The sequence below is a fragment of the Staurois parvus genome, unplaced genomic scaffold, assembly GCF_062004578.1.
Source record: "Staurois parvus isolate SC_StPar_1 unplaced genomic scaffold, SC_StPar_1.0 ptg001308l, whole genome shotgun sequence".
Classification (NCBI taxonomy): domain Eukaryota; kingdom Metazoa; phylum Chordata; class Amphibia; order Anura; family Ranidae; genus Staurois; species Staurois parvus.
This window is the reverse complement of record NW_028319104.1, coordinates 116121-142130: the sequence shown is the minus strand read 5'-3', so window position 1 is coordinate 142130 and position 26010 is coordinate 116121. Positions and strand designations below refer to the sequence as shown.

The 26010-nt window shown below is 44.3% G+C and overlaps 1 pseudogene across 1 annotated transcript in view; it reads left to right on the top strand.

The window, feature by feature from the left end:
• Positions 1-1389: 1389 nt before the first annotated feature.
• LOC149437130 (asialoglycoprotein receptor 1-like) overlaps positions 1390-26010 on the top strand; it is a 30480-nt pseudogene continuing 5859 nt past the window's right edge. Inside the window, exons 1-10 of the transcript XR_016308175.1 lie at positions 1390-1635; positions 1707-1797; positions 3508-3621; positions 4408-4422; positions 5208-5303; positions 5382-5438; positions 5664-5726; positions 8548-8619; positions 13330-13480; positions 13723-13816. The product of XR_016308175.1 is annotated as an asialoglycoprotein receptor 1-like (transcript). The remainder of the gene's footprint in view (positions 1636-1706; positions 1798-3507; positions 3622-4407; positions 4423-5207; positions 5304-5381; positions 5439-5663; positions 5727-8547; positions 8620-13329; positions 13481-13722; positions 13817-26010) is intronic.

Below are 26010 nucleotides of genomic sequence, written 5' to 3'. Positions count from 1 at the left end.
AAACGCGTCCAGGGCACGTGACGTTCTCGGAAGTGCTGCGGCAGCCATTTTGGATTCTGGAATCCCTGTGTGTTGGAGGTCTGGAGAGTAACGGTGCACTTCAGGTGTCCCCCTGATCTACAAAGTGATAGTGCTGGATAGGAGTAGCAAGGGGGAATCACCTGGTGATCGGGAGACCCTCTACACACGGAAAGGGGATCGTATACTGGGCATGAGGAGTTGGATGCTGTCTTGCTGATCTTATCGTTTTTATATGTAAGTGGCTACAATAAATTGTATATATGATTATAATTCACATACTGATTCCTGGTCTGTTTGTGAGGTCCTGAGGAACAAGAGGACACCAATCTAAGGACACTCTGTACATATGTGGTTGATTAAAAGCTGGAATCTGTTTGTTTTAGGGTAATTATGCACTTTATATATAGTTTGCAGTGATATTTATTAATTTTCTTTCTCACATGAGTGCTGTGACACTGGAGTGTTTTTTTGCATGATACACGTGTGGCACTTTAGTTCTGGGATTTAAAAGGTAATATACTATGTTGAGATTTTGTTTTTTGAGGTATTTGAAGAGCACCTGTGATTGATTTGCATCTTCTTCAGTGGAGTAGGAAGCGTCTTCCTATCAAGAAATTGATCTTTGTTTGGACACATTATTTGGACACTTTGTATATTGGGACTTTATTTTATTTTTGTTTTTTTATATATATTTGATATTTTTTATTTTTGGGTAATCTCTTTAGGTCTTGATTTTTTCACTATAATTGTGGGTTTTTGGGTTTAAGTCAATGAATATAGGTTTTGATCTATTAGTATGATTCAAGGCTGGCAGACATTCTGGGGCCACTCCTGGTCCCCTGCTGACTCTTGTAGCCGAAATGACTAGGATTCTTCTTTTAGGTTCAAGAAGGTTTCAAACTCTGACTACATAGGTGAGAAGGTTGTATTGGCACCTCGGTGACCCCTCTAGCCTAGAAGCTGCTCTGTCCTCTCAGATGCTGATTAAAAACATATGTCTCTGACAGAATGCTGAGCAATTATCTGGAATAACACGGACCGAGGCCAGATCTACAACTACATATTTCTACTGATCACGTCTCAGCTACCCGACTCTGCATCAAATGCAGCAAATGTGCCCAGATACTCCGAGGATTGGTCAGGAATCATTCTGGAGGATTAGAATTCTTAGTAGGATTGTTGTTGTGATGGACGGTGTGATCTCTAGAAACTTCTGAGGGATTATTGTAGGACTCCTATTTCCTCTCAGGTGATAAAATAGGGAGCTGACCGGGACTTAGGGAGGCCAGGGGGAGGCAGGAAGTATGGAAGAAGAAAACTATATATGGGAGGGAACCAGAGAGATCATCCCAACCGGAGAGCTCCTCCCAACTGGAGAGTTCATCCCATCCAGAGAGTTCATCCCAACCAGAGAGTTCATCCCAACCGGAGAGCTCATCCCAACCGGAGAGTTCATCCCATCCAGAGAGTTCATCCCAACCGGAAAGCTCATCCCATCCAGAGAGTTCATCCCAACCGGAGAGCTCATCCCATCCGGAGAGTTAATCCCAACCAGAGAGTTCATCCCATCCGGAGAGCTCCAAACCACTGAGAGGACAACACCAAGATAACAAGGTGAGAGAGAGTAATGATACATCTGTCCTGTAATCTATGGATCTGTCTGTCTATAATGGAGTCTTCTACAGGACATGTCAGTGCGGTATAAGGACATTGAGCCACTTCAGGAAGACCCAACACCCAACAAGAGTCCCTCAGGAAACCATTCAGCTTACCGAGGTACGGATCACTGTACAGGGCAAAGGTGTAATACCACAGATACTGAGAATGACACCTGGCATCCAGGACAGGAGAAGTGGGACTGTGCAGAGTCCATACATACAGAATGGGGACAGATACCGAGAATGACACCCGGCATCCAGGACAGGAGAAGTGGGACTGTGCAGAGTCCATACATACAGAATGGGGACAGGTACCGAGAATGATACCCGACATCCAGGACAGGAGAAGTGGGACTGTGCAGAGTCCATACATACAGAATAGGGACAGATACCGAGAATGACACCCGGCATCCGGGACAGGAGAAGTGGGACTGTGCAGAGTCCATACATACAGAATGGGGACAGATACCGAGAATGACACCCGGCATCCGGGACAGGAGAAGTGGGACTGTGCAGAGTCCATACATACAGAATGGGGACAGATACCGATAATGACACCCGGCATCCAGGACAGGAGAAGTGGGACTGTGCAGAGTCCATACATACAGAATGGGGACAGATACCGAGAATGACACCCGGCATCCGGGACAGGAGAAGTGGGACTGTGCAGAGTCCATACATACAGAATAAGGACAGATACCGAGAATGACACCCGGCATCCGGGACAGGAGAAGTGGGACTGTGCAGAGTCCATACATACAGAATAAGGACAGATACTGAGAATGACACCCGGCATCCGGGACAGGAGAAGTAGGACTGTGCAGAGTCCATACATACAGAATGGGGACAGATACCGAGAATGACACCCGGCATCCGGGACAGGAGAAGTGGGACTGTGCAGAGTCCATACATACAGAATAGGGACAGGTACCGATAATGACACCCGGCATCCAGGACAGGAGAAGTGGGACTGTGCAGAGTCCATACATACAGAATGGGGACAGGTACCGAGAATGATACCCGACATCCAGGACAGGAGAAGTGGGACTGTGCAGAGTCCATACATACAGAATAGGGACAGATACCGAGAATGACACCCGGCATCCGGGGCAGGAGAAGTGGGACTGTGCAGAGTCCATACATACAGAATAGGGACAGATACCAAGAATGACACCCGGCATCCGGGACAGGAGAAGTGGGACTGTGCAGAGTCCATACATACAGAATAGGGACAGGTACCGATAATGACACCCGGCATCCGGGACAGGAGAAGTGGGACTGTGCAGAGTCCATACATACAGAATAGGGACAGATACCGAGAATGACACCCGGCATCCGGGACAGGAGAAGTGGGACTGTGCAGAGTCCATACATACAGAATGGGGACAGATACCGAGAATGACACCCGGCATCCGGGACAGGAGAAGTGGGACTGTGCAGAGTCCATACATACAGAATAAGGACAGATACCGAGAATGACACCCGGCATCCGGGACAGGAGAAGTGGGACTGTGCAGAGTCCATACATACAGAATAAGGACAGATACCGAGAATGACACCCGGCATCCGGGACAGGAGAAGTGGGACTGTGCAGAGTCCATACATACAGAATAAGGACAGATACCGAGAATGACACCCGGCATCCAGGACAGGAGAAGTGGGACTGTGCAGAGTCCATACATACAGAATAAGGACAGATACTGAGAATGACACCCGGCATCCGGGACAGGAGAAGTGGGACTGTGCAGAGTCCATACATACAGAATAGGGACAGATACCGAGAATGACACTAGGCTTAGAGTAATGTCATCCTTTTGCTCCCAGGAAGGGATTCAATGTAGTAGACTCATCATGAACAAATGGATCCCCCAACCATCCTCCGACCTGATTTGCTTTCTGTCAGCACTTTGCACTCTCCTCCTCTTCATCATCATCATTTCATGTGAGTTCACTCTTACTATCCTTCATTCTCTGGAAGATCTCCCCCCCACCATCCACACTACATTCTCTGGAAGACCTCCTTCCACTGTCCACACTACATTCTCTGGAAGATCTCCCCCCACTGTCCACACTACATTCTCTGGAAGATCTGGAAGGGGGGGCAGAGCTGCAGGGGGCTGTGATATGAAGGGGGCCAGAGCTGCAGGGGGCTGTGATGTGAAGGGGGCCAGAGCTGCAGGGGGCTGTGAAATGAAGGGGGCCAGAGCTGCAGGGGGCTGTGATGTGAAGGGGGGCCAGAGCTGCAGGGGGCTGTGATGTGAAGGGGGGGCCAGAGCTGCAGGGGGCTGTGATGTGAAGGGGGGGCCAGAGCTGCAGGGGGCTGTGATATAAAGGGGGACAAAGCTTAGGGGGACTGTGATGTGAAGGGGAGCAGAGCTGCAGGGGGCTGTGGTATAAAGGGGGACAAAGCTTAAAGGGGCTGTGATGTGGAGGGGGCCAGAGCTGAAGAGGACTTTGCTGTAAAGGGGGCCAAAGCTCCAGGGGACTGTGATGTAAAGAGGTGCCAGAGGTGCAGAGTGCTGTAATGTGAATGGGGCCGAAGGTGCAGGGGATGTGAAGGGGAGGGGGGGAGCAGGGGGTGTTGAGATGTGAAGGGGGCAGAGGATTCCATTGTGAAGGGGGTACAGAGCACTACAGTGAAGGGGAAACAGATGTGACGGGAATGTGAGATGCAGGGGGTCTGAGGGAACTGCTGTAAGGAGGGGGGCTGTGATGGGACGGATCTGAGTCATCACACAAACATGCGATTTGGACCTCCACTGGAATTAAGGTTTACTGATCGGACCTCATTGATCTATAATACAGTTTCCCGCTCTCCAAATTCTCGGAATACATTTTGATAAATACTCAGCCTGCCTCCTGTCTCTTCACTGATTCTTTCTCTTTCTCCATCCCGTGTTCTTGATGAGCTCATATTCTTGCCCAATATTCCATGGACAGCGTCTTGTCCTCTCTGTCCTCCACCCTCCTTTTTTTTCTCCCCAGACCACAGTCCTGCTTCGTATTTCCCATCCCTCATTCTACCATCACCCCTCCTGTCCACAATCATCAGTTCTTCCCTTTTCTTCTGTTCCCTACACCCTCCATTCATCTCCCGGGCTCAGAGGTCCATGTGAATTGGGAGATTTCTCTGCCTGAAGTTAGCTCCAACTCTTCCATTTCCACCCCACCGTTCTATGATCCCCACAAACGCAGCCTCACCCCATCTTCAGCTCTAGTGAGATGGCTTTGGTGACCATACTACGACCCAAACATTGTGTATAATAATAGCCAGTATATTAAAATTCACTCAGAGGCCCAAAAAAAATTACATTTTTTCATTTTTCAAATTAACCCATTCATTACCAGAACACATTTGCTATTATATGTAACGGTCCTCCTTCCCCAGGTTTTACGGGATGAAATCTACCAGTGGAGGGACATCTGGGTAGATGAGTGATAATTGGTTGAATCCAGGGTGGAGGCAGTTTTAGGGTCCTCCATTTCATTCATCTGTTGGGGTAAATTCTGGTTCTTTGTCTCTGGCAGGTCAAGGGGTGGATCAGACACAGCAGAACATGGAGGTGAAGCTGAGGAATCTGAGCCTAGGAGGGGACTCCAGAGTGGAGAAACTGTCCCAGGATGGTAAGACGGACCTCTGAAGGGTGACACTATGTGATGGGGGTCTGATCTCCTCACCTTATGAATCTTCTCCTCCTCTAGATTCCAGGATGATGGAGAAACTGACAAACATTGAAGCCTTCATAAAGGAGATGAGAGGTGAGGAGGGGCCAGATAGAAGTATGGGGGGTAGCAACGTATAAGGTGACAAAACATATTAAAAACATAATTCATACCGGGATTTACTGAGACTGTAGAATGGGATCTCTCCAGGTGATCAGGATAAAAGGGTTGTATGTATAGTACGGAGGTCTCTATAGTCATGTGAATAAATGAATGTACAGGAAATGCTTATAATGGTTTTCCTCTCTGAAACTGCCAGAGCAATCACTGAACTTCATGGGATGGAGGCATCTGTGAACCGAATTTTATCTGATGATGTAATAGGTGTAGCTCCCTCTAGTGCTAGATAGGATTTTTTGTGAGCTAGAAGCTTGATAGAATCCTCGGATGAGTCAGTCTGGGATTGAGATAGTTCACTTCAGTACAGGCCCTGAGGCTCTACAGGTCAGGGCTTCTGGAGCCCTCCCACCCTTCCAGAAAATTATAGCACTTTCTGGAAGGGGGGCTGAGGAGGGGATGAGGCCAAGATTTGCATATTGAAGGGAATTTAGCCAATCCCAAGGCAGGAGGCCAGGCATAGTGACCAGGGGCAACCCTTAAATGTGACAGAGCCTGTGCAGCAGGGGAGTCGGGTGGAAGATGGACTGAAAGAAGGTGCTGGAGAGTAGAGCCTGGGAGGGGGCCCCAGGGAGGGGAGCCTACCTACAGACTGGTTGCTGAACAGAAGGATACCCACTGTGCCAAGTCTCCTAGGGAGGACAATCCTGTCAGCAGGGAAGGAGCCTTGTATTCATTACAAAGACACCGAGCTAGCTAGCTAAACTTGAGGGGCGCTACATAAGCATTACCTTGAAAAATATATCTTTTTTCTAATTAGTGCACTTTGTGTGCCTAGGCACTCCTGTTCTGTAGACTCATATCTGTGGTGTGAGATCATCCAAGGAACTGTTGCCTCTGACTTCTAGTTCTATCACATTTGAAGTCTGATTTGGTGATGTCATTAATGTGCTGTTCATTGTTCTTGCTGGAGAGGAAGCCGTACCTGAGGACATGTAGTGCAAGGATCCTCCTGCTTCTTCTTTGATCATTCTGTGGATCTGTTTCCTCCATAACTCTATAACTACCCCACCAGTCATCAGATCATCAGGGCGGCAGCTCTGACATGAGGAAGCAACCAAGATGGCTGCCTCCACACAGTGTAAGGAGCTCCCAGTGCACTCTTGCTCCTTGCAGCTGCAAGCTTCCTTGTTTCCCATAGCCTCCTCTTCTAACTTTCTTGAGTTTCCAGGCAATGCCTCCTTCCTGCTCTTGGCTGGCAGAGGGCCTTCCCTTGGAAGACGTCTTCAATTGCTAGGCAGAGGATCAGCTACCGCTGTTTATGTGATCTATGAGATAGCAGTGTGGGAACTCTGTACAGCCAATGCCCACCACCAGACAGAAGTAACGTTTAACAATGTCTTAGATGTTCTGTATTATTATTTTATCAATTATTTTGGGTGTAAATTTTTGCTGTGTTGGTTTTCAGCGCTGAAAGCTACTGGTGGGATAGATTGGTAATAAATATTTCTGCAATAGGAAAGTGATTGTAACACACTGCGCTGTTACTGTTCGCAGGATGTTGATTAACCACAAGATGGCGGCAGTTTAGCGATGACAGACTTGAGTATAGCAAGGCATTGTGCAAATTGTATGCTGAAGGCAGGACTGTTGTGCTCGGACAGACTGAAAGCAGACTACATTTCACAGAGGAGCTGGTGAAGGGGTGGGAGCCTTATAACCAGAAGTCTGGGAACTTCCGGGAGGGGGGGGGACTGTGAGAGAAGGACCTGTGCTTGATGCTGGTGTCGGGCTCGGTGGGCCCAGACGGGATCGGGTTGCAATGGATAGCCAGACGGAAAGATTACAGATAGCTGGCATTGCTGACAAGCAGGAGAAAGCTCTGTTTTCTGAGGGACCAAGAAGACCACGGGGCCCGCCAACCAAGCGACTGGTCTTCACTCCATCCAGATTGCAGACTTGCTGAGAGGGTTGCACAACCCAAACTGTCTTCAGTTACCAGATATCCTGTTCTGTTCTCAGCTAGATCAGTGCAGGACACTGTCTGTCACAGTTTACCACCTGCAACACAGACTTCTTAGCCCCATTGAGTATTGAGGCCTACCGCTTCTGTGGCCCCTCCCTTTACTCTGATCACAGGACTGCTCCTGCAGCACATGTGTCTAGGAAGGCAGCAACCCTGGTAATTCCTCATCTCTAACATATTGTAGCCATAAAAGAGGTTGCCTCATCAAGTCAATTCTCTACCCATTGGAATACAAATTCTACTGGCATCTACTCCCGCTCCTTCCTCATCTGTACTGATCCTTGCCTTCACTCACTACTAAGGGACCCTTTCTCTAGCTTTGTCATCATCAGTCAGGGGAAGATGTTTTCCATTACTGTGTTTCCTTCCTCAACAAATCTTGCTCTCAATCAAAATGGACTTTGACTTTAATGAGCACCAACTAGGGCCCCAACAAGTGCGGTAAACAGTTGTAATCTTTTTCTTATTCCGGTGTGATATCTAAGAGTACCTTTACATTTGTATAGTCATCTTTCAGTTACATCCTGCTCCCAGACAACTGAGAATTCAAAAGTGAGTTAGCCCAAATTCTTAAAAATCTACTACAGCTCATTTGTGGGAACGATATCTCAGTGTGGGGATTGGCGTTTAAACTCGGGTCCTGCAGGACATTTTGGGTTTGCTTTAAACGGGCGCTATGTTCGATCATTTGGCTGAGCCAAGGTTTATGCTGGTGTCAGTAGGGGTTTGGCTTCCAAATCAGGCTCAGAACAGACAGGGAACCCAAAAATACTCAGCGACTCTTAAGGGGGTAGGGCTACATGATTATAATTACATTTTTAGTTTGGGGTTGGAGGTAAGGTCCATTTAAGTCCAGGGGTTAAGGGTAAGGTTAGGACTTCACAAGCATGACATTTGTTTTACGGATGTGAAAATTTTGTGGTTGTTAAACTCTTGCACCCAAAACTACCAGGAAAATGTTATTCTTCAGAAAATGAATGTCTCTATCTATGTGCACCATATTATAGAGAGGGGTGAAGGACACGTACACAGCAAACTGAGATGACATCCGTTATATTACAGGTTCTCTTGACAGTGACATTCAGAGGATTCTGGGAGATGTGGTGAGACTGACAGAGATCGGGAAAGATAACAGTAAGTTTATTTCATTCCAGGGGATTTGTAGTTTTTTATGAAGGGTCTTCTGGTGACACCTCTGCTCTCCCTGCGATTGTAGGTCTTTCTGTGTCACCACAATTCAATTTGCAGGATGTGGATGCTCAGTCTGTATGGGCTTTGGATGTGTCTTTAGGGTTTGATAATATTTCCAGGTACAGGACCAGTCTGTAGTCTTTTTATAGAGTGAGAGTTTGTCAGGTTAGTTGCCAGAAGTGTTGGGTGGACAGAGTGCTGATAGCTTGTTAAGAGTGTTGGGTTGGACGGGGTAATGAAAGCCTGTTGCTAGTGGTCGGTGTTTGGGGTGCTGATGTGTTGCTGGTAGTGTAGGGTCAATGCGGTGCTAATGGGTTGCTGGTAGTGTAGGGTCAATGGGGTGCTGATGTGTTGTTGGTAGTGTAGGGTCAATGCGGTGCTAATGGGTTGCTGGTAGTGTAGGGTCAATGGGGTGCTGATGTGTTGTTGGTAGTGTAGGGTCAATGGGGTGCTGATGTGTTGCTGGTAGTGTAGGGTCAATGGGGTGCTGATGTGTTGCTGGTAGTGTAGGGTCAATGGGGTGCTGATGTGTTGCTGGTAGTGTAGGGTCAATGGGGTGCTGATGTGTTGCTGGTAGTGTAGGGTCAATGGGGTGCTGATGTGTTGCTGGTAGTGTAGGGTCAATGCGGTGCTAATGGGTTGTTGGTAGTGTAGGGTCAATGGGGTGCTGATGTGTTGCTGGTAGTGTAGGGTCAATGGGGTGCTGATGTCTTGCTGGTAGTGTAGGGTCAATGGGGTGCTGATGTCTTGCTGGTAGTATAGGGTCAATGGGGTGCTGATGTGTTGCTGGTAGTGTAGGGTCAATGGGGTGCTGATGTGTTGCTGGTAGTGTAGGGTCAATGGGGTGCTGATGTGTTGCTGGTAGTGTAGGGTCAATGGGGTGCTGATGTGTTGCTGGTAGTGTAGGGTCAATGGGGTGCTGATGTGTTGCTGGTAGTGTAGGGTCAATGGGGTGCTGATGTGTTGCTGGTAGTGTAGGGTCAATGGGGTGCTGATGTGTTGCTGGTAGTGTAGGGTCAATGCGGTGCTAATGGGTTGTTCGTAGTGTAGGGTCAATGGGGTGCTGATGTGGTGTTGGTAGTGTAGGGTCAATGCGGTGCTAATGGGTTGCTGGTAGTGTAGGGTCAATGCGTTGCTAATGGGTTGCTGGTAGTGTAGGGTCAATGGGGTGCTGATGTGTTGTTGGTAGTGTAGGGTCAATGCGGTGCTAATGGGTTGTTGGTAGTGTAGGGTCAATGGGGTGCTGATGTTTTGCTGGTAGTGTAGGGTCAATGGGGTGCTGATGTGTTGCTGGTAGTGTAGGGTCAATGGGGTGCTGATGTGTTGCTGGTAGTGTAGGGTCAATGGGGTGCTGATGTGTTGCTGGTAGTGTAGGGTCAATGGGGTGCTGATGTGTTGCTGGTAGTGTAGGGTCAATGGGGTGCTGATGTGTTGTTGGTAGTGTAGGGTCAATGGGGTGCTGATGTGTTGCTGGTAGTGTAGGGTCAATGGGGTGCTGATGTGTTGCTGGTAGTGTAGGGTCAATGGGGTGCTGATGTGTTGCTGGTAGTGTAGGGTCAATGGGGTGCTGATGTGTTGTTGGTAGTGTAGGGTCAATGGGGTGCTGATGTGTTGCTGGTAGTGTAGGGTCAATGGGGTGCTGATGTGTTGCTGGTAGTGTAGGGTCAATGGGGTGCTGATGTGTTGCTGGTAGTGTAGGGTCAATGGGGTGCTGATGTGTTGCTGGTAGTGTAGGGTCAATGGGGTGCTGATGTGTTGTTGGTAGTGTTGGGTGGATGACTCACTTATGTGTTGTTATTAGTTTTGGGTAAACAGAGTGTTGATGTTTGTTGGTAGTGTTCAATGGATGGGTTACTGATGGGTTGTTGTGAGTGTTGGGTTTATTGATGGGTTGTTGTGAGTGTTGGGTTTATTGATGGGTTGTTGTGAGTGTTGGGTTTATTGATGGGTTGTTGTGAGTGTTGGGTTTATTGATGGGTTGTTGTGAGTGTTGTGTGAGTGGGCTGTCTTATAGGTTGTTGAGAGTGTTAAATAAATGGGGTGCTTATGGGTTGTTGGGAGTATTGGGTGGATGGGGTGCGTATGGGTTGATTGATTGTTAGGTGGACAGAGAACTGATGAGTTGTTGTGCGTGTTGGATGAATGAGGTGTTGATGGGTTGCTGAAAGTGCCGGGTAGACATGATGCAATAGGTTGTTGGGAGTGTGGAGAGAGTGTTGATAGGTTGTGTGCTGATGGATTGTTAGGAGTTGATGGGTAGTTGGAAGTGCTGAATGGATATGGCTCTGATGTATTGGGGGGACTGTTGGTACAAGGGAGTATTTGAGAGTGTTGGGTTAATGGGGTGCAGATCGGTTGTTTGGAGTGGTGGATAAATGGGGTGCGGAGGGATTTTTGGCTGGACTGAGTACCGATAAGATGTTTGGAGTGTAGGGTGGACAGAGTGCTACCCCTGAAGGAGCCACTTAATATTTATGGTTCTCTGTTCTGCACCTCAACTCCAAAAACAACATGGGAATCGGCAAATTCAGCAATAAACAGTGCAAAGTAAACCTGCAATGTAGGTAGAAATACTACAACTGGATTAGAGTGCACTCTAAGGGATTGGCTGGGGTATGGTGCAGCGTCTCCAAAGAGGTACCTCTTCAACTAAGTGAAAGGGGCAAAGGTCTCTGGGTAGCAACTGTTAGGGGCAATCTTTAGTCCTGACTGTTCAGTCAGCTAACAATTTATCGAATATATAGCAATCTTCTGAAAAAACTGCAAAATTTTGCACCTGGACCAATGAATATACAAAACGAATGTAGAACAAAAAGTAATCAATTCTGAAAATGAATCGGTTTAACATAACAAATATGACAAAAGGAACTTCCTCAATGAACGATTGCATCTGAAATAAAACAAAACTTTCCAGGGGGAACATGTCTTGTCTCTAGTGTAGCAATAAGTAATGGCTGCAAGGCCCTCTCATCAGACCCATTGACACGGCAGCAGTGGTCTCTCTGATAAAGGGCCCGCTCACTCTGAGGTGCCCATGATGACTCCAGTAAGTAGCACAGCAAAGTCTGTATCCTGGCAGTGGCTCCATCCCGCCACACTCAGGTCATGGCACTGAACTGTCTGGCTTCTCCACACACACAGCATTGGGCTGTGACACAGTCTCCCTCTGTCTTGGCATGGTACCCCACAGCACGGTCCTCTCACTCTCTCTGCTTGGACCGCACTGAACTCTCCTCAACTCTCCTCCCAAAGTTCTGCTCTCTCTTCTGATTATGTAGTAGGGCTAGCTGGAGGCTGTAGTTCAGAGCCCCATAGCTTGCTATAGGCAGTGCTTTCCCCGGGACTACATGTTTCATCATACCCCTGTTGTCTCTTATGCTGGTTGCCGGGAGGGAGGGGAAACAGGCAATGATTGGGAAATAAACACAGATACACCTCCTGTCCCTCTTCGGAAGAAGTGATGGAGGGGCAAGCTGGAAAGGAGGGTTCAAATGAGCTGGGAAAGCAAAGGACGAGCACCCAGCTACAGGTGGGTGGAGTGATGTTAAGTTTTTGGAAGTGTTAACTGGATGGGAGGCTGATGGCTTGTTTGGATTGTTGAATGGATTGGGTGTTGATGGTTTGTGAGGATTGTTTAGTGGACAGGTTACTGATGGGTTCCTAATGGTGTTGTGTGAACTGGGTGTTGATGGGTTGTTGGGAGTGTTGGGTGGACAGGTTACTGATGGGTTCTTGATGGTGTTGTGTGAACTGGGTGTTGATGGGTTGTTGGGAGTGTTGGTGGACAGGTTACTGATGGGTTCTTGATGGTGTTGTGTGAACTAAGTGTTGATGGGTTGTTGGGAGTGTTGGGTGGACAGGTTACTGATGGGTTCTTGATGGTGTTGTGTGAACTGGGTGTTGATGGGTTGTTGGGAGTGTTGGGTGGACAGGTTACTGATGGGTTCTTGATGGTGTTGTGTGAACTGGGTGTTGATGGGTTGTTGGGAGTGTTGGGTGGACAGGTTACTGATGGGTTCTTGATGGTGTTGTGTGAACTGGGTGTTGATGGGTTGTTGGGAGTGTTGGGTGGACAGGTTACTGATGGGTTCTTGATGGTGTTGTGTGAACTGGGTGTTGATGGGTTGTTGGCAGTGTTGGGTGGACAGGTTACTGATGGGTTCTTGATGGTGTTGGGTGAACCGTGTGTTGATGGGTTGTTGGGAGAAAGCTGTTTTGATGGGTTTCTGGTAACATTGGTTGCAGGGAATTCTGTTGGATTGTTTGAAGTATTGGGTGTAAGGGGTGCTGATAGCTAGTTGCAGAGAGTATTAGGTGGGTTGGTTACTGATGAGTTGTTGTGAGTTTTGGGTGGATGGGGTACTGATGGTTTGTTGGGATTGATGCATGGACAGATGAGGTGCCAATATGTTGCTAGCAGAGTTTGGTGGAAGAGGTTCTGTAGGAATTAGAGATAATTTGCAGCCCTAAACACTTGTGGAGATTGTTTGATGGTCTTGGAGAAGTTACAGAACACAAGAGGTAGTATTCCTGTCAGGTTGGGGTCCAATTTGGATCAGTCTAGGTAGGTGACAATGTCAGACGTGCTGAGATATGTGCTGCTGTCAGTTCCATTACCAAATAACTACACCATTATCTCTCTCTTTCCCTAAGGCTCTACTGGCCCATTGTATGAGGTGGGCTGGAAACACTATGGCTTCAGCTGCTACTAATTTTCTCCCCGTGAGCAGTCATGGGGGGTGCGAAGAAAGACTGCGAGACAAGGAAGGCTCATTTGGTGGTCATTAATGGTGAGGAAGAAAATGTGAGAATTCCAAAAGCCCCATATGACCTGCATGTATCTCCTCCCTACAACTGACTCTTGGGTGTGCCATGGTGGGAGGACTTCCTGTAGATTTGGGAAAGGGGTAGGGTCTAATTTTCATAGGCTGATCCCCAGGGGTACATACCATAGCAAGTAATGGGTCTCCTAGGAAGGAATATGTCAGCTATACTGTAGAAGTAGACATAACCACTGTGTCATTATCTATTTTTTTACTTTTTAAGAATTTTCTACTTGATCTTTCACAATTATCGTCCACATGGATCGGTCTCACAGATGGAAATGGGAGGACGGGACTTATTATGATACTACTCCAAAGTAAGACCCTGACCCATCCCCCACCAGTTATTAGATTCCTTCTTTTTTTTTTTATTAACTTTTTATTTCGTTATTATACACTCAACATTAAAACATGTTCCATCTTCCAAAGTTTACTTTTATCCCTTTTTTTTATATAAATACCTTCTATAACCCACAACCTCCCTCCCCCCACCCATCCCCTCCCACCCCACCTACATCATCTCAACCTTTTCTCTGTCTGTATCCATTTCTCCATATCTTGTTATTCCGTCTAATATCGCCATGACTCCTTAGGCTGCCTCCTTTGCTTTAATTAGTTCTACATAAGTTTCTGAGGTTTTAAATTTCATCCAAACGCTCCATATTCTTTTAAACATTCCCACCTTATCCTCTTCTATACATCTCAGTTCCTCCATTGTGACAATACTTTCCACTCTATCTATCCAGTCCACCATCCTTGGAACGTCTGCCACTAGCCAGAATTTTGGTATCAGACCCTTTGCTGCACGGATTAAATGATACAATACTTTATTCCTATATACTTCCAAGTTGGGCTCAAAACCATAGAATAAGCATTTCCATGGATCTCCCTGGATATTTACCCCGCATATGATGAGCTATTTCCCTCCAATAGACCTGTATCCTTGGGCAACTCCACCAAATGTGCTCCATATTGCCCTTTTCTCCACATCCTCTCCAGCACCATGGGGGGTGAAAGTAGGTAGGTGGTCTTTTTCCTGTTCCGTGGGGGCCCCCTCAAGATACCAACGGTCACACCTGGACACAGCTACGAGATCTCGGAAAGTGAATGCACTCAAATCACCTCAGTTGCGATTGCAAACACTTCAGTTTTATTGGCATAACATCAGGGTTATTATACTGTAGTCTTTAGGTAAACACACCCTCAGACCATCCAATCAAACACACCCTCAGACCATCCAATCAAACACACCCTCAGACCATCCAATCAAACACACCCTCAGACCATCCAATCAAACACACCCTCAGACTTTCCAATCAAATACATGTACATTATTTTACCTTAACTCAACAATTATTTGTATGAGGTTTGCATTTTCACTCTTCTGCTTTATCTATCATACCATATCTGCTCTATCGCCCAGGCCATGGCTGTAATCTGACCCAACGCCCAGACCATGGCTCTAATCTGACCTAACACCCAAGTTGTGGTTAAAACTTTTCAGAAGTGAGAGTAAACCTTATCTGCTTTTTTGTAAGGGTTTGCAAAAACACTCATTTCTACATGAAGCTGAGATAGACAGTTTTGTTAGTGTGCACACATCTCATATACATATATTAAACTAGCATCTTGTATTAGTGTATACAAAATGGATTCAGCTATATTCCATTTAATCCTTTCAGTCCCCTCTTTTATCACATAGTGATAACACTTTTCATTGACTTACTCTCCCTATCGTCTCAATCCCATGCATTTCCTCATATTGTTGAAGCAAAAACATTTCCTCCCTTTTCTTCTCATTAATTCTCATTTTGATACACATGATCATTCAGTTGTGATGAGGTAACCCCTCACCCATCCTGAACTCCCAGAGGGTTTCTGAACCACTGGCTCCTTTCTATCATATGAAATCTCCAATAGAAACCATAGTGGGACAATAATAATAGTCACTATTGATAAGATAATAATCAAGTTCATCCAGTCCTCATGGGGATCCAATAGGTTGGGTAGCAAAGTTCTTGGCTCCTTCTTCTGTTGGTTGATCAGCTTGATTGTGTCTTTCATCTTGGGAAATCCTTTTTACTCTTGATGCATGGATCCAGGTGCCTGATCCTTCAGTAAGAACAGCTGTACGTGTAATGGCCACGATCACTGTAGGTTCTCCAAACCGGGGTCTCACCCTTGGATCCAGTCTTCGGATCACCACTTGATCACCTACCTCGAAGAGGTGGGTTGGTTGATCTGCGGATAAAAGAAAAAAACAGCAGCATCATTTTGTTCACTATTCAACTTTTCACACAATGCTTTTACATATTCTGCCTGTATCACCTCTAAATCTCCTTTCTACCACAGAGGGGGTTGCTGTCTAGTCCAAGGGGTAGGGAATGGTCTGCCCATTAGTATCTCAAAGGGAGACAACTTACTCCGTTTATGAGGTGTCATCCTTATTTCAGCTAGTATAGCAGGTAATACAGCTGGCCAATTCTTCAGAGTCCCTCCCGTGGCTTTCACTAATTTATCCTTAAGTGTTCTATTCATTCTTTCCACTACTCCAGAACTCTGAGGGTGATAAGGAATATGGAGCTTCCATTGAATACTCAAAGCCTTTGAGACTCCCTGCTGCAGTAAAAGCTGGTCCCTGATCACTTTCTATGAACAAAGGACAACCCCATCTAGGGATGATTTCCTTACACATAACCTTGACCACTGTCTCTGCTGTTTCATTCCTACATGGGAAAGCTTCTGGCCAACCTGAAAATCTGTCTACTACCACCAACAACTTATCTCCTTCTTTTGATTTAGGGAGATGTGTAAAATCTATCTGTAGATGTGTGAATGGTGCCTCAGGGGGTGTTAAATGTTCATGTTTCCCATGCTGGCCATGCCCAGGGTTGTTTTGTAAACAAGTAAGGCACCTTCCCAATGTTTCCTCCACCAAATCATGGAGAAACCATACACAAAACTGTTTGCGCATTTCTTTCTCCACTAACTATTTTCCCTTATGACCTTCACCATGAAAATTTTGAATGAATAATACAGCAGCTGCCTGTGGAAGTCCTACAAGCCCCTCTTTTGACATAAGACCATGTTTGTCTTGTGTCAAACCTCTGCTAGCCCAAAAATCAACTTCATTCTCAGAGGCTTGTGCCTGCAGTGTACCTAAAAGCTCATTTGACAGTAGGGATGGAGTGGACAACATTACCATAGATAGATCTGCTCGATTATGCAGTTGCCCTGCAGTTTTTGCAGCTGCATCTGCCATAGCATTGCCTTTTGTGACTGGGTCTTTGGCATTAGTATGTGCCCGCACTTTAATGACCGCTATCCTTCTTGGAAGTTGGAGTGCAGCAAGCAAATCCTGGATCAAAGAATGATGGGATATTGACTTGCCATCGGCCGTAGTAAAACCACGGCGTTGCCAAATACAGCCAAAATCATGTACAACCCCAAAGACATACTTAGAATCTGTGTATATGTTAACATCTCGATCTTGATAAAGAGTGCAAGCTCGTGTTAGGGCCACTAATTCAGCTGCTTGTGCACTGGGGTAGGGGATGGAACCTGTTTCAATAATAAGAGGTGGTTCTACTACTGCATAGCCTGTGATGTATGTAGCATCACTAGGACGTGTACAAGATCCATCGACAAACACATCAGGGGCTCCAGGAATCGGAGTCTCCAACATATCTAGTCGCGGAGAAGTGTCAGCTTGGATAACATCCAGGCAATTGTGTTCCTCCTGAAATTCTAGTGACCTTGTGTTGTGAAGATTAAGCAGGGAGGACAATAAAAGAGATGGTCCTGATGTAGATGGGCTGTATTTCACTGTGAGATTATTGGTGGATGTCAAAATTACTTCACATCCCGCCAGGCGTTGTGCTGACATGTGTTGAGTGTTAATGTTTTTCAGTACATGTAGGACATGATGAGATGTGTGTAATATCAATAGGTTTCCCAAAACTATGATAGATGCCATTTCCACAGCCAAGGCACACACAGACAAAGCTTGGAGACACCCCGGCATGCCCTGGACCGGGATGGGCATTGTTTTTGATAAATATGCTACCGGCCTCATGGCACCTCCGTGCTCTTGAGCTAGTACTGCAGCCATGGTTTTACATGCAGATTGACAATACAAATGAAAGGATTTAGTATAATCCGGTAACCCTAATGCGGGAGACAAGACCAGTGCTGTCTTCAAATATTCAAATGCCTGCACCAATGGCGGCGTCCATTCAATACGGTCTGGTTGATCTTTCAGTGTTACTTGGCGTAATACATTGTCATATTAAGAACAGTCAGGAATCCACTGTCTACAATAGTTTACCATACCTAGGAAGGATTGCATCTGAACCTTAGTTTCTGGTTTTGGTTGTTGACATATTGCTGCCACTCTCCTTGGGCTCAGCCCCCTCTGGCCCTCAGACAATACAAATCCTAGGTACTCAACTTGTGGTGCCACAAACTGCATCTTTTTGCGAGAGACTTTCTGTCCCTGATCAGCCAGAAACCGTAACAATGATAATGAATCAGCCTGACACGCCTTCTCGCTCACAGAACTAATCAGTAAATCATCCACGTATTGGATAAGTACTGAACCATGGGTGGGTACCCAGTCATTGAGCATGGATCTACTGGCCATGGTATATGCTGCCGGCGAGTAGCCCTGAGAGAGATGGGTCCAGGTTAGCCTCTCCCCTTGAAAACAAAAAGTAAACAATACCTGTGTCTCCGGGTCAACTGGGACACTAAAAAATGCATTTGACAGATCAATTACTGTAAAATGTGTGGCGTTGGCAGGTATAGCATTTACCAAAGTTGTTATATCTGGGACTACAGCGGCAATGCAGGAGCACATGAAATTTATGATACCAGACCTGTCCATCTTTTGCTTGTACCAGGAGGGGAGGTGTAATGCAAGTAGGGATTTCCTTGGATTAGGGCATCCCTGTACTATAGCATCCAGCTCCTTGGGATCTATTGCCTTTAAAATCAGCTGCTCCCCAATCATCATGAATGGAAAGGCTGAATTCATCATATCTAGCTCAGCTGTCTCATCTTTAACTTCCCCCTTGTTACTTTCTGCTGACCTAAGAATTCTATCACTCTTTTCTACCTTCTTTGTCTTCCTCTTTACTTTCCCTTTACCCCTCTCAGTATCCCTTTGACTAACACTCCCAGTTTCCCCATCTGAGCTAGATTCTTCTGACTCCCCTGTATATATCTGGGAAGCAGCAATAAGAACCTCTTCATCTTCATCTACTTGTTTTACCTGTGGGAGTGCTGGGTGTGATGGGGCTGCATGTGGAGCTGTAGGGGCAGGACGTCTCACTGTGTTTGTATGGCGGTGGGGGTGTGAAATCATTTGCTACAATTAGAGTCTTATAGCCTGGTGAATACTTCAACCAATTCTTACCCCCTTCATACATATAATTCTTGTCCTAATCTGGATTTCCAGTCCCCCAGATACCTACCTGAGGCTGTTCCTGCAAACACATTCCTCTAATCATATCCTTACACATAGTGTCATTTCCCCCTTCACAAGGAAAACTAGCTCCACCCAGTCTTTTTGACCATCCCACTAAATTATCCACTCAGGGATTAACATAATAAATATCATAAGGGGATACCCTTGCTACATATTCTTTACAAGTTTCATTTAAGGTAGATGTGTTCTTTCCCCTCAGCTTTCTAGTTTTTCTAAACAACTTAATCAACTTTTGTGGCGGCACATGACGAGGACCTTCCTCCTTACCTGAGGAATTACCCATAGCAGTAAATTAGTAAACTAACAAACAAGACAAAAAAACAACAATAACACACTTTTTACAAATTATACAAAGTGCTGTGCCAGGTGTGTCCTGGTATTATTCCCCGAGCCGAGAATCCCTTAGTCTCGCTCCTAAAACTCCAACCACCAAATTTCCCTGAAGTTCAGAATAATTACCTCGGTAAAGAAAGCATTAAAAAATAAAACTCTCACTTACCTTGGCAATTATCCCACTTCTGACACCACTGAAAGTAGGTAGGTGGTCTTTTTCCTGTTCCGTGGGGGCCCCCTCAAGATACCAATGGTCACACCTGGACACAGCTACGAGATCTCGGAAAGTGAATGCACTCAAATCACCTCAATTGCGATTGCAAACACTTCAGTTTTATTGGCATAACGTCAGGGTTATTATACTGTAGTCTTTAGGCAAACACACCCTCAGACCTTCCAATCAAACACACCCTCAGACCATCCAATCAAACACACCCTCAGACCATCCAATCAAACACACCCTCAGACCATCCAATCAAACACACCCTCAGACCATCCAATCAAACACACCCTCAGACCATCCAATCAAACACACCCTCAGACCATCCAATCAAACACACCCTCAGACCATCCAATCAAACACATGTACATTATTTTACCTTAACTCAACAATTATTTGTATGAGGTTTGCATTTTCACTCTTCTGCTTTATCTATCATACCATATCTGCTCTATCGCCCAGGCCATGGCTCTAATCTGACCCAACGCCCAGACCATGGCTTTAATCTGACCCAACGCCCAGACCATGGCTGTAATCTGACCCAACGCCCAGACCATGGCTCTAATCTGACCCAACGCCCAGACCATGGCTTTAATCTGACCCAACGCCCAGACCATGGCTGTAATCTGACCCAACGCCCAGACCATGGCTGTAATCTGACCCAACGCCCAGACCATGGCTGTAATCTGACCCAACGCCCAGACCATGGCTCTAATCTGACCCAACGCCCAGACCATGGCTGTAATCTGACCCAACGCCCAGACCATGGCTGTAATCTGACCCAACGCCCAGACCATGGCTCTAATCTGACCTAACACCCAAGTTGTGGTTAAAACTTTTCAGAAGTGAGAGTAAACCTTATCTGCTTTTTTGTAAGGGTTTGCAAAAACACTCATTTCTACATGAAGCTGAGATAGACAGTTTTGTTAGTGTGCACATATCTCATATATGTATATTAAACTAGCATCTTCTATTAGTGTATACAAAATGGATTCAGTTATATTCCATTTAATCCTTTCAGGGGGGGCATTCCCTTTGCTGCTTGTGGGCAACACTTGGTGTTATGTACCATCTTGCTAAACATTTATAGTTCATCTCTACTGTCCGCATGTTTGTTGCCTTATGTGTTAGATTGAAAATACCTTTCCTTTGCTGGGGGTTAATTTCTTTTCCTAATTCCTTTTCCCATTTGCCTACATACCCAGACGGCTCTACATTTATTTATTTATTTCAGGTACTTATATAGTGCTGTCAATTTACGCAGCACTTTACATATATATTGTACATTCACATCAGTCCCTAACCCTCAAGGGGCGTACAATCTAAGGGCCCTAACCCTCAAGGGGCGTACAATCTAAGGGCCCTAACCCTCAAGGGGCGTACAATCTAAGGTCCCTAACCCTCAAGGGGTGTACAATCTAAGGTCCCTAACCCTCAAGGGGCGTACAATCTAAGGTCCCTAACCCTCAAGGGGCGTACAATCTAAGGGCCCTAACCCTCAAGGGGCGTACAATCTAAGGTCACTCACATTCATACATACACATACTAGGGACCAATTTAGACAGGAGCCAATTAACCTACCAGCATGTCTTTGGAGTGTGGGAGGAAACCGGAGTACCCGGAGGAAACCCACGCAGGCACAGTGAGAACATGCAAACTCCAGGTAGGAGGTGCCATGGCTGGGATTTGAACCAACGACCCCAGTACTGCCAGGCGGAAGTGCTAACCATTTAGCCGCTGTGCTACATCCTCTAGATCCATAAGGATCTTATATATCTTTGAAGTGATATGTTTTGGACTTCCTCAGCATTCATTCATTTTTCAAATGGGTTCATTTCCTCTACCTCCCTCAACGGTTGTGGTAGACTTGCAACAAAATGTAATAACTGGTTATACCTCCATTCGTCAAATCTAACAAACAAATCCTTATTCTTTTTTAACTTTTGAAACTTTTTTTGATATATACTTTTTATCGATGTCGTTAATTTTATTCCAAGGTATCCTGTTTCATTTTTCCTCCAGGAAAAAGGGAACACTTTTTGTAGTCTTTTCTTTTCTATGACTAATATTGATGTCTAGGATTTCCGATTTTAGCAGATTTATCTTCAAATTTGATACTCCTCCATCTTGTTTTAGTTCTTTCATTAAGTTGAGCCATGTTATCCTAGGAAAAAATATATATAATGGCGCCTATGGAAAAAGGAAAAAAATGATATATATAAATCACTTATTATGATATACCAGCTGCAAAAATCCACCATAAATAAATAAAGTGTAACAAATACCACAAAAAAAATATTTGCGCTAGTAAATATAAAAATATATCCGTGAATCAAAAAAATATATAAATAATGCTTAAATAAGAAATGTTCAAATAAATAGTCCACACTTTGAAATATGTGACACAAAAAAAAAAACGTGCATAAAAAATGTATAAATGTGACAATTAGAGATGAGCGAATTTTTCCAAAATTCGATTCGGCTGATTCGGCGAACTTCAGGAAGAAATTCGATTCTATGCGAATTAATTCGCTACGAAGTTAACTTATAAAAAGGGTTTCTAGGCTTCAGAGAGCCTTTAAATTAGTGCAGAACACAGTACCTTTAATTTAAATGTCCTTGGAGATGAGGAAGGAGAAGGAGAAGGATGAGAAGAAGGAGAAGGATGAGAAGAAGGAGAAGGATGAGAAGAAGGAGAAGGATGAGAAGAAGGAGAAGGATGAGAAGAAGAATGAGAAGAAGGATGAGAAGAAGGAGAAGGATGAGAAGGATGAGAAGAAGGAGAAGGATGAGAAGAAGGAGAAGGAGAAGGATGAGAAGAAGGAGAAGGATGAGAAGAAGGAGAAGGATGAGAAGAAGGAGAAGGATGAGAAGAAGGAGAAGGAGAAGGATGAGAAGAAGGAGAAGGATGAGAAGAAGGAGAAGGATGAGAAGAAGGAGAAGGATGAGAAGAAGGAGAAGGATGAGAAGAAGGAGAAGGATGAGAAGAAGGAGAAGGATGAGAAGAAGAAGGATGAGAAGAAGGATGAGAAGAAGAAGGATGAGAAGAAGGAGAAGGATGAGAAGAAGGAGAAGGATGAGAAGAAGGAGAAGGATGAGAAGAAGGAGAAGGATGAGAAGAAGGATGAGAAGAAGAAGGATGAGAAGAAGGAGAAGGAGAAGGATGAGAAGAAGGAGAAGGATGAGAAGAAGGAGAAGGATGAGAAGAAGGAGAAGGATGAGAAGAAGGATGAGAAGAAGGATGAGAAGAAGGAGAAGGATGAGAAGAAGGACAGTTCTGTGACAGTTTCTGTCTATTTCTGACAGTTCTGGGACATTCACTCCATACAGCGGTTGAAACATTGTATCTATTTGTTTCCATAAATGACATTCTGCAGATACACTTAGAGGAACTCTGCACATACACTTTTTGCCGGCTTGGAATTATTCTTATTTTCATCCTACTTCTTCTTCTTCTTCTTCTTCTTCATCCTCATCCTCATCCTCTTCTTCTGAGGATGAGGATGAGGATGAAGAAGAAGAAGAAGTAGGATGAAAATAAGAATTCCAAACCGGCAAAAAGTGTATGTGCAGAGCTCCTCTATTTCTGACAGTTCTCTGACAGCTTCTTCACATGTACAGCGGTTGAAACATCTGTATCCTAAATGGAAACTAATAGATACAATGTTTCAACCGCTGTACATGTGAAGGAACTGTCAGAGAACTGTCAGAAATAGCGGAGCTCTCTGCAGGGACACTTTTGCCGGCTGATCGGGAAAAATCCGATTCGCGCACCCAAAGTAGGCAAATATTCGGATTCGCCGCAAATCGAATTTTTCCTGAAATTCGTATCGAATTCCGGTTGGCCTGGTTCGATTCGCTCATCTCTAGTGACAATACCACCACCAAAAAATGCTGAATAAACTCACCAGAGCTATAAAAGTAAGCCATGTATTGCTCTGGGAGCGGTAGTAGTAATAGAGTGATAGGTCATTCATAGATGTATCTTCAGAGAATGATGTTCTGCAGAACCCAGATCCACATACACCAATTTCAGATGGAGCAAATGCTTTCAACTCAAATATCACCAAGGAAATCCACTTCTCCAAAAAAGTCACCCTTAATCGTATCCAAGAAGGGAAATGCCAGACACTCGAAAGAAACAGAAGAACTTCATGGTGCAGTATTATTAAAAAACAGCTTCCTTTATTAGGTACTCATTGCACTTAACTCAAAAGGTGTCCCAGCCGACACCGGCGTCAACAGCATACAGCAATCACAGAGAACGGACCCAGCTACTCAGCACATGCGCAGTAGCTCGTGGGAAAACGTAATGACGTCACATCGATCAAGCTCCGCCCTACGCGTTTCGTCATCGACGTCCTCACGGAGCGGATGGATGTGAGACGTCGCAACTTCATTAAATATGCACTGCACAGGGAACGATCAGCTGGCATCAATGGGGAATCAAGTAGACAAGCCGCCCCAATGATGACAGATGTCCACAAATGATACACAAATATATATATAATCTATTAAACATCAAAAAAGTAAAGAAAAGAAAAAATATATATAAGGGAAAAAATTTATAATTAAATATCCAAATAAATATAAATATATAATTAAAGGGCCAAACACCCTCTAAAACCATATCTCAAAATCTCATCAGAATAATTTAAGGGGCCAGTATACATTAAAATAAAGGGGAACTCTAATAATACGACAAAAATATATAAAATTGAAATTAAATCACAAAGATGTCACAATTAACAATCAAATATACAAAATTAAAAATTTGTGAGAAAACAATTTAAATCGATATCAACATTTAACCCATAAGGCTGCAAAGAATTTAACTCATAAATCCAAAACGTCTCTTTTTTGGATATTTCATTACCCAAATCCGAGCCCCTCCAATGGGGTTTCACCATCTCAATCCCATAAAAGGTAAGTAGGCTCGGATCACAATTATGTACTAATTTAAAGTGTTTTGATACACTATGTTTAATCGAATCCTTTTTTTATATTTCTTATATGTTCACCTATTCTTGTTTTTAAACATCTCCCAGTTCTCCCAATATATCTAAAATGACACGGACACTCCAAAGCATAAATCACATGTGTGGAATTACATGTAATCAAAGAGTTAATATTATATTCTTTCTTAGAGAATGAAGAACAAAATGACTTCCTTTTTTTATTATTAATATCCTTTACAGTCTTACATACTTTACACTTCCTACAAGGAAAAAATCCCTTTAGATTTGGAAACAGGTCGATCTTTTTCGGGGGTTCGATAACATTATGGGCCAATCTCGTCCTTAAAGACCTATTTTTTCTGTAAATAAATTTCGGTGTCTTAGGTAAAAGTTTATTCAATATATCATCTTTTAATAAAATAGGCCAATATTTTTTAAAAATTCGTTCAATGTTCTTCTATTGCATATTATAGTTAGTGATAAAAGGTACATTATTTTCAAATCCCAAATAAGTCTTTCTATTTCTAAAAAGCATCTCCCTATCTCTATTATTTATCGAATTTCTTTCCCTGACCAAAAAACTCCTCTCATACCCTTTCTCTATAAATCTCTCAATTAGCAACTCAGTTTGATCAAAAAAATCTTTATTATCGCTACAATTTCTCTTTATTCTGGTAAATTGACCTCTTGGGGTACTATATAGCCAATTAGGATGATGCCCACTAGATGTAGGGATGTAGCTATTTTTATCCACTTTGAAATAAGTTTTAGTAAAAATTTGACCATTATCTTTATATAGGATCAGATCCAAGAAGTGTATTTGCTGAAAGTCACTAGTAACAGTGAATCTCAATCCATATCTGTTCATATTAATATATTCCATAAAAGAATCAAGCTTCTCCTTGGATCCGTCCCATAACATTATAATGTCATCTATATACCTCTTGTATAGCGCCATCTCTGGCCATTTATTGAAAATACTTTCTTCCTCCCATTTATCCATTACTAAATTTGCCACACTGGGAGCATACTTAGCTCCCATGGCAACACCCTTACATTGCTGAAAAAAGGTATTGTTATACCAGAAGAAATTATTGTTCATTGTCAACTCTAGTAATTCAACAACAAATTTCCTCTGTGTTCTTTTTAGAAGTGATTTATGTTTAAGGGCCCATTTGACCGCATCAGTTCCATCAGTCTGATTAATGTTAGTATATAATGATTCTACGTCTATAGTAACCAACATACAATTATCAACATTATGTAATTCTTTAAGAATGTTAATAAGATGTCCACCATCCCTCAAAAAAAGCCTTATTTGTCCTAACAATACTTTGTAGGAAGGTATCAACATATTCACCAACCCTTGCAAACAACGAATTAATCCCACTCACAATGGGCCTCCCCGGTGGGTTCTCTTTGTTTTTGGGTATTTTTGGTAGATAATATATGGTAGGTATTTTAGGATGTTTTATCAAAAGATATTTGGCTTCTTTTTCAGTCAATACACCC